Raw genomic sequence first — 14,149 nt, forward strand, 5'->3', positions numbered from 1 at the left:
TGAACACTGCCAGGGATGGGGCAGCATCTCAGCCCACTGCCAGGGCCTCTCAACCCTCACAGTAAACAACGTCTTCCTAAGATCTTATCTCAGTCTCCCCTCTGTCAGGTTAAAGCCATTCACCCTTGTCCTGTCCCTACAGGCCCTTGTCAAAAGTCCCTCTCCAGATTTCCTGTAAGCCTTCTTTAGGTATTGGAAGACTTTTATAATATCTTCCCTGAGCCTTCCTTCTCCCACATAAGGGATTAATAACAGCTCCAGAAGAGCAAGAGCACAGAGTAAAGGAAAGTTATGGGCTTCAGTTTTCCTTATAGTTATGGAGGCTTTTTTCTCAATTCTCATATTACAAAAATCCGAGTGGACAAGAACCTTGTATCAAGCCAAGGTCAGAGTCAATCTCAGTCTATCTAGGACACTAGTTTATCATGTTCTCATGTTAAGATTCATTAACGGATACTGACAACAGCACAAACTGGCTTGATGTGAGTTACACTGTGCTTTTGACTGCACAACCTCAACCTCAACTCAAGTACATATTTACAGGTGTGAGAAATTTTTGGAATATTTTTTGCTTCAATTTTCACTTCTGGATCTGCAGAGAGATTCATTCACAACCATTCAGTGTAATAGGTATGGAAGAAGCAGCTATATAGGTCCAGTAAAGACATCAAAATCCTCTCATTTGCTTAGAAACATTGATTTCCAGGTTGGCAGGACATATGTACAATTTCATAGGACAGAAAGAGAGTAATAGTTAAGAACATTGTGTCCTTGCTGTAAAGCTTTTGCTGGAAGCAAACTTTTATGATTTAATTCAACTTAGAAAGAAAAGGGTATGGAATGAAGATTTTTCACAGTTGAATGTGCTTCTATAATTTAAAACATGCACCAGAAAAATCAAAAGTCAAGAAAAGTAGTGGTGGTGGTGTTCCCAAGATAATAGCCTACTCACTAATTTAAACCTACTCTGTATTTTGCCCTGGGATAGCAGCCAGAAACAGTTTTGAATTGTTAATTTTCTTTTAACTAGAGTAAGTATTTCACAAAGGAGTTATTAGAGCTTAGGTGATATAAAAGATAAATCAGTCTGACATGCAGCATAGTACTTCTGAAGGAAATTATCTCAGTAGAAATATGAACATTAATGCAGAGAATATAGCGTTGTGAGTCTATGAGGCACACTTAATTTTCATCAGGTCCATTACACACACTGTCACTGTGTCAGAGCCCTATATAATAAAGCATTTTTCTATCAATCAGTGTCATTTACTTACTGTAACTCAACTATTCTATAAGCTCAGGAGTGTTGAAATGTACAGGACAAACATCACAGAGGCCTGCATAGGTTATATTACTAGACTATTCCTAATTCAATGTAATCAATAACAGAAAACATAACTACAGCCAATACAGTTGGCAATATATATTTTGCTGTAAATATTCACATATATTAATGTTTGGATGGAAAACCTGCAGAATTAATTTCTTCATTCTTCATTTCTTCATTTAGTACTTGCTGTACTAAAACTTTCCCAGGTTTTTTCTAGTCCTGCCTACCCAAAAAGTGCAGTCTGTCATATTCTGTTGAATGGACAAAACCAGTGGAGGGTAAAGCTTCTGACAGGGTGGGTCTGACTGTTGTTCAATTCTAATTGGTGTGTCAAGGCACCAGAGCCTGACCTTCAGCTGGTCCAGGTCCCATTAAATAAACTCCCACAGGAATTTAGAATCAATGCAGAGCAAACGTTATGTGTCTCTTTACAGTAAATATTTCATGTAATTAAACCCATTCAAAAGTGACAGTATGAACTCTGGTATTGTTTCTGCAACTTCTGGATAAAGCAGTTTCAACACTAATACTGATGGTAATGAACCTTTGTACATACATGTTACACACACGCACATAGTCCAAGTTGAAAATCTTTTTCTCCTATAACAGCCTGCTATTTCGTGACTTTCACTTGTGGCATCATATCTTCAGTTTGAGCGAGCACCCAATTGCTCAAATTAGCGTATGTTATCACTTTATTTTGATTGGTTATCAAAATTCATAAATTTATTCAGAGTAAATGATGCTGTAGCTCATTTTCTAGCACAGTGTGTAGTACAGCATGTGCTTACATGGTGTGAGTTCTTGTAAAGCTTGTGAGTGAAATCCAGACCTCACTGAACTGTGTTGAAATTAGTGGCTCTGCTGCTGACCACTAAGAATTCATACTTCTACCCTCATTCTCTCTATTGCTCTGCAAAGAACCTGAACACCCTTTTAATTATGGATGACATCATTATCTGAATGAAATTGTAAATGCTGATGATAAAGCTTCCTGTTTCCATGGTGTTAGGAAGTCTAATAACAATCTAACCCTTACCACACATTTGTGACTGCTGTGAAGTGTTCACCTTCATCCATCTTCTTAAAAGTATTGTAATTTTAGAACCTGGAAATGAGAGCCAAAAATCAGAAGCAGAACTCTGCTAATGATTCATTGGTGATTCAGAGTGTGTCATTTATCCTCTGTTTGTTGCCAAGGAAACTTGACACCCACTTCCTACCACATCATGGTTACAACCAAAACAGTGTCAAACCACAATATTACTTTGCTGCTATTTATGACTCCTAAATACCAACTTCTTGAAAAAATAACTGCGCAAAACAGGTTTTCTTAATATCATTATTGAGTTCTATGGCTTAGAGCTATCAGTGGTCAGCTAGAAATCACACTGGAAAAGAACGGTATGATCTGCAGCTTTCAATCTGTCTTCTGCTCAGTGATTTGAACTACAGTGCACCCTGAATCTTGAATTGTGTAAGGGGGTTGTTTTTTTTAAACTGAAATATTTTCTCAACTTCTGAAACTGTTTCAACAAAAAATAAGCAAAATTTGGAGGTACTTGAAAGTGGTTTTCTGGTTTGCAAAAAATGGTCTGGATTTTTTGGTTTTATATTTTTAATGTGGTTTACATCCCAAGTAGATTAAATCAATCTTTTTCAACACATCAATGAACTGCAAACTTCCCTTATCTTATTCACTGTCAGTCAGACTGGCATTCTTGTTACCAGATGTGTCTGCTCTGAGGATAGCGAACTGAAGTGGCATGCAATGTACTTTAGCTGATTTTTTTAGGATCAAACAACTGATCCCCAAAGAAAACACCTTGCTGAAGATTTTTTGGCCTGGCATGGTAAAGATATTTCAGACTGGTTGTATATCTTCTGACTTGAAAATTAATTTAGCTGAAATTATTTCAAAAATCTTTAGAAAGTCACACACACAGACTGACTTGTGGAATCACTCAGTGATCTCTTTTGCCTTTTTCAGATGTGTCTCTATCATTTTAGAAGAAAAAGGAAGTTTGAAGAAAAGCAGATGCTTAGTAAATAATGAAATAAGTTTATTTTTCATATTTACCTTGTAGTATTGCAGTTTCTTGGGTGATTTGCCTCTTACAGATCCTGTTCTCACTGAGGGCTGGACTTTGCAAATTGCTGGATAAATCAGCATTGGCAGCATTTTCTTGTCACACGCAGAAAATTGGTTTTAAAATCCCTTTCTGTATCAGTACAGAATAAGTTCAAGAGAAGTATGGGAAGAGGAGAAAGCTCCACACCATACTGGAAAGGGCACTTATTCCAAACCTAGAGTTTAGAAATTCTACATTGGAAATCCATACTTTTTTCCATTCAGAGTAACTGGAGACAAATCTTTCCTTCAAGCCAATCAGAAAAATAATTTTTAACCCACATCTTCCACTGACAGAATAAAACCTCCCCCCAGGCTAATCTATGCTCTGTGGCATACTTTCACTGGAAATCCTTCTTCTCAACTATTTTTTAATTTCTCTTTGCTGAAACTAAAATTTTTTTGTTTTGTTATGTTGCATTTTGACTGGAAGAAATCTTGGCAAAGACAATTCAGTGTTAAACATGGTGGCTTTGATCCAACAAAGCATTTACATTCTTAACTATAGGCAAAGAGCTAGCTCTTACTGTTATAGCTACTTGAAATTATGTAGGGCATTCCTTTAACATCAGGGCTATAATAAGATAGGAACTTAATAAGAACATATTCTAAGGCAAACACCCTGCTATGGTTCAGAATAACTATGAGTAATGTTCTAGGAATTCATTAAGATTACAGTGGTTTGGTTTAATTTGTCAAGAACAATTAAAAAACAATGGGAAAATATTTTTTGAACTTTCTGCTATAGCTTGGTTTATTCCTCAAGAATTAAAAAGTAAATTTCCCTAAATTACTAACAAAGTCTATTACCTGTGGAAAGAAAATTCTGTAGTACAGGAAGTATGGAAGTGGAGTATAATCCCATTTTATATATATTTTCTTTTTAATCCTATATTGTTTAATATCTTTTTGCAATATGAAAAGTTATATTTGCTTAAACATACAAGTATTTAGAAAAGGTAATTGATTTTTGATAAGAAGCTATACACATTTATAACTGACAAATATAAAAAAATATAAATACGAGTGCCACATGAAGACCAGGGATATTTGTTTCTGTCTTCCCAAAACTGTGTGAATAAAACTTGCTTGTCATCTTATCTGTGTTTATATATATATGTATATACATAACTAGCTAGAAAGAGATTTCAACAAAAGGTTTCAGTGCCTACTTTTTCATTCAGTATTTTTCATCTGAGAAAATATGGGTCTCCTATCTTTTGGGGAGTTTAAATCCACTTGAGATAAAATGTGTAATACATAATAATAATAAATATATGTAATTAAGAATATATATAATTATTATTAAAATATATAATTAAGGTTAATAAATATATATAGATAATAAGATAATAAGGAAAAGCAGATAATAAACCAGAAAAATTTCTTTTAAGCTTAACATTTGTTCTTAGACTCTCCTCAGTGTGAGAGAGCATTAGATTAGGTTATATTCTTCAGGCACAATACAATATTCTGAGGCCAAAATATATTTTTTTACTGTTTTTTTCACTGCAATGCATAGTTGCCTGGGTAAGGGCCAATGACTGAAGCTGGAGTCCACTTCCAAGGTGCTGATGCAGAACATCTTGCTTCACGCAACTTCTATTTCCATGGCCTACTACACATACTAGTACACTACTTTATGTTGTCAGGAAACTGAGGCAAAGAGAGGTTATTTGCCCAAGCCGAGAGTAGATTAAAGAACCCATGGGAATAGTGGAGAGCCATTGGCTCTCAGCCAGCTTGGCTTTCAGTTCTGAGACCCTGGGGCCTCTGCTAGATGGATGCTGACAACCAGAAGAGAGTGTGTGGCACACCAGCAACGGCGTTATGTGAGACCTGGAGGCAAATTTGGAGCAGAGCCCTGTGTCTTGGACAGAAATACAGGGAGGAAATATAGACTTCAAAGACCCACTACATTGCCAAGCAAGCAAAAAAGAACTTAATTATAACTCTGAATTTGGCCAGCAGGGTCAGTGGTCCAGATGGAAACCAAGCTCTATTTGCTTCATGTTCAAGTTCCCTTGCAGCAACCCTGTGTCAAATGTTAAGCGTATTTTAGATGGTAACTTTTTTTTAACACAGTTTTAAGTTTTAACTAGTTCACTTGAAATCAACAATAAAACTTCTATTGACTTCAGTGAAACCAGGCCTGTAATCCAGGACCTGAGAATTTTTCTTATATTGGTTAGACTCCATTTGTTCTCATGTTATTTGTACTTTTCTCACCATTTTTTTCTGAAGGAAAGGATTTGCACCTATAGGAAAAAGATAACACTGGGTCTAGTACTTCTGGGAATATAGACCACACTCTTCTGAGTCTTCTTAATAATATTTTCATGCCCACAAGGAAGGCTGATTAGCACACCCCTGTTGTGAAACTTTCCATCAGTTACAGCTAGAAAGAAAGCCTTGGGTTTTTTTCCACTTTCCAAGCATCAAGTACTGTAAGCTCAGCTCAAAAATACAAACAAATGTATTTCTTGTAGTCTCAGCTAAGGAAAATTTTCCGAGTTAAGGTCCATTTATAGATAAAAGCTTAATGACGTGACATTTGGCTCAATACTGTAAGCTGCTCATAAGTTTAAGAGATTTTAAGCACATGACTGATATTAGGGTGCCATCATTATCTTATAATACACTTCTTTATATGATATCTTTTTTTAGAGGTGAGGATGGATAAAGAATATTAAAATTTTGGTACATATCCTTTCCTTTTCTGGTGGCTGCAGTCAGACATAGCAGCCCTTCATATGAATTTTTTCTTTAAAGAAGAGGTCTATCCTTGGTCCTTTGGCATCTTCTCAACTCCTTGTTTGCAGGAACAGTCACTTTTAGATTCTACTTATGAAGCCTTGTCAATTCAACAAAAATCTGCACCAACACTGTAAAAAGGGGGCTGACTCCCTTCTCTGTGCCAGCTCTAGTTTTCAGGTGGCTGCTCGGGGAACTAAATTAGGGATTCAGTCTGCCTGAAAAGTTTTCTGGTGAAAGCAAAGACAACACAAACCCAGCAACCTGCACTGCTGCTGGATGAAAGTAGCTGTATGGCTACAAACACAGCAGAGTTGGTGTTAACTGAGATGCTGGGCAGCCTTGGAACTTTCCTAAAATAGTCTGAGTCCAATCTGTCACTGAGCCAGCAAACACCTCTGGCTTCAGCCTTGCCCAGAACACCACTACAGGTGCCCAAATGAAATGAATGGCTGTTTGTCTGCATTGCTGGGTGGATAGCCATCTATCTCAGCATGGAAGCACATAATATTGTTATTGAAGCCATTCATGTCACTACTTGCTACAGATCTCCACTTTCACACATATCAGAAATGTTCCCTAGCTTTGAAATGTTTCAGAACATTGTGAATAAAACCCTTTCTCTCCCTGCACCATTTTCAGCCAAAAAAGGAAAAGGAAAACAGAACAGCCAGGCATTTTCAAGGTTTCCCAAGTAAAAGTTATGTTGTGTTGTGCATTGTTATGTAATCACAGTTGAAATGGATGTTGTTTTTTTTTTTCCCTGGGTTACTAAATCCATGCTTTGAACTCTAAGTGTTGGTATGCATTAAATTCAGTAAAATATCAAAAGTTCACTGCTTGAAGGCATGTCTCCCTTTTTAGGCAGTGCTCAGGTCTTGAACTTTGGAAGGAAAATATCTCTATTTTTCTAATACTGCTGTGACTACATCTGCAGCTGTCAGGAGATCTATATCCAGTAGTCCAAAAGGCATTTTTAGATGCGTTAGATTCAATTTTTAATGTGAATGAAATAGCTTAGTCCATTTTATTAATTCCATTTAACCCTTACAGACATTCCCCTTTTCTCTTATAGTAGCAAAAAGACTGTCAACACTATCACCAACATAATTTCTGACGCAGCATATGGACTGTTGTTACAGAGCTGTGTGTGGAATATATTTTCTTTGTACTTCTTTAGTGTCTTATGCCAGAGCTCAACAAAATGATTCAAAAACATCAAGTGAAGCAACATATACTGGAGCAAGGAGATATTTATGGGCTGCTTTGCTCAATGCTAGATGACAGAAAAAATATATAAAAAATAATTAGTAGCTATAAGCCACTTAATATTTTGATCTAAGCATTGTTTTTTTCCTGAATGCGTCTAAAATCACAGCTTTTGCAAAACATAGTATGTGTTGTATACGTAACAAGATGTATTTTTTACTGTATAGGTGTATACTGCACCTACTCATTCTAGAAGAAAGCTATAAGTAGGCATTGTCTTGTTTTCAAATAATGCTTTCCAAAGAAAATCTCTTCTTCTCTAACATGGAAGCCTATCTTAAGAAGAAATCTGTTGTGCTTTTTGTATTTTTTCTACCGTTTTTATGAAAAAAGATATGCTATCAGGGAATCTTCACTTATCACAAGTGATGAGTATATGAGTTTTATCCCTTACCTGAAACAGGGCTCCTCCAAGAATGTAAAGATTCTCAAACTATAATACTGATGGAGGGGGTTAAGTCATTTTTGGAGTAAAGTGCTGTTCACAGAGGGTCACTGTCAAACAATTATTTTTTTCCTGAAGTCACCCTTCTTTACATTAAACTAATAAAATGCTTATTTGGTGGTGATACATTATTTCAGCATAATGTAGCTGGATACAGACCAGCTGCCTTGACTGCTAACAGAATTGTTATGTGAATGTGGCTTGGCCATGTGCAGTTGCTGATTCATTGGCTGGATACTCTTACAGTGTGGCCACTAGATCTGATTGATCCTTTTTGATTGAAATATGTAGTTGAAAGAAATTGCCTTGCCGGTAGTAAAATTTTTCATCAGAAATATTTTTATTTTTCCACAAATATTTTGACTTTTTATCTCATGTTTTATTTTGATATTGTATTTTTAAGGCCAATGTAGAATTTATTTCACTTTTAACAATAGGTAAAACTATGCCTTGAGTTGCATTTTATATTTCAATCATCTTTGAAAAACAAAACAAAAAAAAATCTAATAGAAATAAAGCAGAGAAATGTACAAATAATTTTTATTTCTTGAAAATCACACAGAAGTGTTAATTTGGATTATGAGAACTAGAAGTAAAGATTTAAATCATCTTGAGTTGCAATAAAAATCCAAAGGGAATTTTATCACCAGCCAACCCAAAAGAGTCATGGTACTGGTTTTCTTAAATTAGTGGAGCCTGTATTGAATCAGAAGTCCAGGAGAATAGGAAACGTCATTAAAGCCTAATGGTGCTGAAGGGCTGCAAGAAAGGGTACTGTGAAATGATTGCTTTAATTCACCTCTGATACAAGAAAACTTAACTCATTAAATATTTCAGCTAACTCTGAAATTACTTTTTGAAGTAATAAGTAAAAGAAACCTCACTGAAATGAGCAGGAATTTTCTTTAGAACATTGGTGGTGGTTTTAACCATCAGTTTTGAAGTCAGCTTGAATAGCACTTTACTCAAAGAGTGACTTTACCCTCTCTGTCATGAAGCTGCACCCACAGGATAGCTCAGCAATCAGAAGTCAGTCTGTTGCAGCTTCCCGATACTTTGTGTGGTGTTTTCAAGAAAAACTTGAAGGTATGGAACTGCAATTGCAGTAAAATCTCCTTTGATGTGCATTGGGGTAGCTCCTACTCAACTGAGACTGTTTTCAATGTTATAACCATATTATGAATGTACTCTATTTTTCCTTATAAAACTGGCTTCCTAAAAAATGGGAACTGAGCTGCAGAGACGGACCTGTAACAGCAATTATAAATAACATCTTTTACTTCAAAGGCCTAAAGTTGTTTTAAATAGCTATGCTACATAAATTAGATTTAGATGTATCTCATGTTCCTCAGGCTTCTAACTGAATTAGTAAATGCGAAGAATCTTCCCATTTCTTCCAAGTGAAACTATCTTGGGTAACATTGTCCTAGTGTATAGCTGCAGTTAGGTTAGGTAGTGACTGAGTATTTTTTCATGGTAACTAAATCTTTTATCCAACAGACATCACTGTGGGATTTAAGAAAGATTAAACTTCTAGAATCCTGCCAAAAGCAATAATTAAAGTAACCAGGATCTGCTTATATAAATGTCATTTTATTTTAACTAGGACTTTTGCCTTTTACTATGGTCAAACAGAGTAAGCTTCCGAGAGAGTAGACTTTTAAGAGGTTCCCTTTAGTAACTGTATCTTTTCTGAAACATAGTACAACACATCATTTGAACACTCTGCCCCTGCTAAGATGAAAGTATAAATCCTTGAGAATTAATTACTGAATGATAAGTCAAGTTTTGAACAGAAAATAAACCCTGAAATTGTCTTAGTGCAAAAGATTTTCAATGTAATAAAAAGATCAGAAACGTGAAAAGGAAAATGAATAGCTATGACAAAGAAAATAGTCAGCTGTGGAAGAGCAAGAAAAAGCAGAAAGCCTAGCCCATACCTCAGCTGCGTGCATCCTGAGTGCTCAGGACACCCAACGTTTTGCCATGTAAGTAGGTGTAAGTCATCTGGTCACAGTTGTTTATGAATTTCAGTGACCTGTGAGACAAACGCTCATTTCTCTAGGATGAAGGCCAGGCAGGGCAAATGGGGAAATGGTCCCCATCCCTCCTTCGAAGTGAAAGCAAGGCTCCCAAAAACTGTGTGTCTGCCCAACAGGGGCTCCTCAACTGCTACACAGTGAAGACATACAAGACACAAACTTCTTTCTGTGAATCCTGTGGAGACCCGCATTATGGTTTCATTGATGGTGGGCCCGTCATGCTTATTTTTCCCCAGTCTGAGCCCCAAATCCTGTCTGTGACTTCCTGTAGGTTGCCGTAAGCTCCCACCCAAGTGCTCCATGACCACAACTCACAGTTTGATGAAGTTATTGGGTACTAATAGGAATTCTAGGATGTGGCCCATGACCTGTTACTTTTAACATGTGTTTCATTTATGTTTCTACTTTTAATTGTATTGTTTTGGCTGGAAATGAAGGGAAAAACTGTGTCATGCTGCTGAAAATCCATCATTAGCCACCGGCAAAACCAGCACTTATTTTTTATTCTCCTCCAAGTCTTGCTTGAAGGACAATGGTTTTAACTCTGTTTTCCTATCCTTTAAGTAAATTAAAAACATTGTATTAAAAACAATGCCAGCAATGTTTTCCCTAATAGACAGATAGACATACACAGTTTATTGGCATAATTAAAGGCAGACTGGTCTTTAAAAGCTAACAATTTCCACAGAGTCTGAGAGTCTGTTGTTGAATTAAGAGGAAACAGTAGATGTATTTTGTGATTTCTTTGTTGAGGACATGCCCTCAAAATTCAGAACTGAGTTCTTAGGTAAACCCAGAAGAGTCTTAAAACTCCCTCCAACTCTCAGTGTGCACTTTATCCCAAATCACTTGAAATCTGACTGAGTTAGCTAAAATTCTGGCTGCTGAAATCATGCTCTGAGGAACTAGAAGAGAAAGGTGTATAGGAAAAACTACCAGCAGGAGGGCTTAATAAATTTTAAATTAAAAAGACCACCAACTACTTTTACACAGATTATGTTCTGACTTCTTGTCAGTTAAATTAGTAACATTTTAGACACCCCCATAACAGATGCTTTACAGTCTTAGAGAGATTTGCAAATGCAAAAAAATTCAGTACAGGTACTTTCAGATACTATTTTGTATATCTTTTTATAGAGTTATTGCTTTATAATCAATTATGTATGGAATAAATGATCGCTGACCCCAGATGCATAAATATAGTGGTCGTGAATATCAATCTCTTCTCCTTTGACCTCCGTTCAATCTGACATGAGCATATCCCCCTGTCAGAGCTGGAGGCTCAAAGGCTGGTCTCTCAACAATGAGGATACATGAGAACTGGGCTACACTTTAAGTTTTGTTGATTCTGGCGCTCAGTGGCCACATCTGTCTGTCATCAATTCTCACAGCTATACAAGTATACGGAAGTGCATAGAGCAGATAAGTTTATTTGAGAAGCATAGACATTTCTGTCGGCTAGACTGAGAGCTCTGCACGTTGTTAATGGGATGGTCGTCTCCTTCCCTCCTTCCAGTAATTCTCTGTACCTGAAGCTTCTGACTTTGCTACTCCCTTAGTCATCTATGCTTCAAAAGCTTTATATCACTAAACTCCATGTTAAACCTTTATTTTCCATGTACACCATACTAGAGAGCTTGTGCACAGTTAATTCCTGCTGCATCTTTCTCAAACTGATCTTCTAAAAATAAAGCAGCTAGAGAAAAAGAGTGATCAAAACCAGGGTGTAGTTGGCCCTTACTAACCTGCAGCTAATAGAATCACTACTCTGAGTGATATGTGACAGCCAGAACCTTGAGTAGTTTTCTGAAGTAAAGTCAGTGTGGGGAATAAGCTCTCAGCTGATAAGTTATTTCTACCATATTTGTTACTGGCATAAGGGAAAGAGGATTATAAACAGGAAAGAATCTGCTGGGCTACAGCCAGAGCTGTTACTGTAACAGAGAATTTTATTGTTCCCTGGAGCATGTTTTGTTTCTCTCAGGGACAGAGGACAAATGGTGCCTTTCCATAGCAAATTGCCCCCATCTTCTTTTGAACATATTAATTTAAAAAAAAAAACAAACCTGCAGACTCTGGCTGCCTCTTGAGACTGTTTTGGGAGATTTAAAGACAACAGAAAGCCCACAGGCCTTACAACCAAAAGCAGGTATTTTCAGAAATGTACTATTGGTCAAGGGATTACACCATAGAATAGTGTTCACTTTGCCCTTGCTAGATAGCAAAGCATGGATAAAGCATGGGTTATTTCTTTAGTGCCCAAATTTATATGCTATAGGTGTTAGTGGTAATCATTTATCACCAGCATTTTTCATGTTCAAACCACCTCATGAGACCACCTGAGCAGGAGGAAGATGGAGTGCTGTTTTGCAAAAGTGCTGTTAAGCTTCTTTCCTACAGGTCTGCATGATTTCAAGTGCATATTAGTAATGGGGAAGTCAACCCAGATGACTCTGATTATGCTGCTTCTATAACACAGTCTTACAGTCATACTGCCTCTGATCTTACTCAATAGTTTTATAGAGTTGCACCATGCAATGTAGGCATGCACAGTGCTAATTAGCACAACAGCAAGGGCCTTTCAGAGCAGGTGGAGTTTCTTGTGTTGATAGGGTAAAAATCTCTTACCTTGTGCCACAGCTAAATACATCCTACAATATCTGCCTAGAAAAAGTAACAGTATGCAGGAAGGTGATAGAAGATTCCTACCTATCAGCACAAAAATATTGTGAAAACAAAAAATATTAGGATGACAGGAGGCAGGCTTACCTAGGTCAAGTTTACAAGCTGATGCTGTAGTCTGTATGCGAAATATGTGCTTATAAAATAGCAGTTATGGAAAAGAAACTGTCAAGCCCCTGTCCGTTCTCTCTTTCATGAATGTCATCACAACAAAAGTGGCTAGTCTTTCTAGATCAATGCTCTGCCTCAAAATCTGACTGCATCTAGAAAGAAAGTGTGAGGAACAGTCTTCCTTGGCAACAAGTGGAAATGACCACCATCCAAACCAGTACGTTGCTCAACAAAACTGAAAACATGACTTGTCTCATGAACCATTGGGTACTTGCCTGTTTTCAGGGAGCAAAGAGATTGACAGCTGCGGTCCTTTGTCTGAAGATGACCAAGTTAAACAGGGCTATGGAAAAAAAAGAACACATCAGAGGACTGATAATACAATCAGGCCAGTACATGAGCCAAAGGAGGAGCAGGTTAAAATTAGTGAAAGCACCAGGGGAACATATTTCCATTTCATGTTGGACAGTCTTTATACCAGCTACTCGCGGCATTTCTTCATGCAGAATATCTTACAACTGTGGAAAAAGTCAACATAGCTTAGTGTAGGCTTTTCTTAGTTTGATGCTATTCTTACTTCTTGTAGAATAATGCTGGGGGTCTTGTGGCACATTTGTATGATGGATCTCTCTCCAGAACTGCTTTTGGCTGTAGAATTCCTTAAGTAAGTGCATATAGAACAATACCATTAAAAGGTAATGTTGGAAGTCACCTTGCTTGTCTAGTTACATTTTCATAAAGCTGGCTGAGAATCAGCTTGCCCATCATCGGCAAACTCTTGTCGCTTTCTGCAAGAGAACCTGAACTGGAAGTGCTGGAATGACCCATGAAAACAAAACATAATGTATCAGTTTTGAACATTAAATAGTTTTACAGTTTCCACTTTCAAAATTAAAAAACGTTGAGTTCTCTTAATTAAAAATACAATTTTAATAGAAAATAAGGATCACTCCATGAAGGTGTCAGAGAAGCCTTTTATATATACATATTACTAAAAAAAGGCTATTTTGGCACTTTCAGATTACCCAACTTCTTTTTTTTAAAACAAACTGAACTTTCATCCGCATCAGTATGCTTTTCCAGCCTTTTGATTTTTCTTGATTTAAGCAGCAGGTCCCCTTAAGCCATACTATACTTGCAGAAGGCAAAAGGCATTTCTATGCAATAAATGCAAAGACAAAAAGTTTACCTCCAAATGACCTTCAGTCTTTCATGTAATCATCACAATCTGGATGGACGCACTTATTCTAGAGGAGCTGACATCAACTAAACTTAAAGTTAAAATAATTACAGTACTTTATTCACTTAAGATGTATACCTTATTTACCACTGCCACTGATAAGCTTATGGAAATTGAATGAACACTGGCCCCATTCACTTCCTTA

This window comes from Pezoporus flaviventris, unplaced genomic scaffold, assembly GCF_033815535.1.
Source record: "Pezoporus flaviventris isolate CSIRO_AGI_PZ_B2104156 unplaced genomic scaffold, CSIRO_AGI_Pfla_v1 ptg000055l, whole genome shotgun sequence".
In the NCBI taxonomy this organism is placed as follows: Eukaryota; Metazoa; Chordata; class Aves; order Psittaciformes; family Psittacidae; genus Pezoporus; species Pezoporus flaviventris.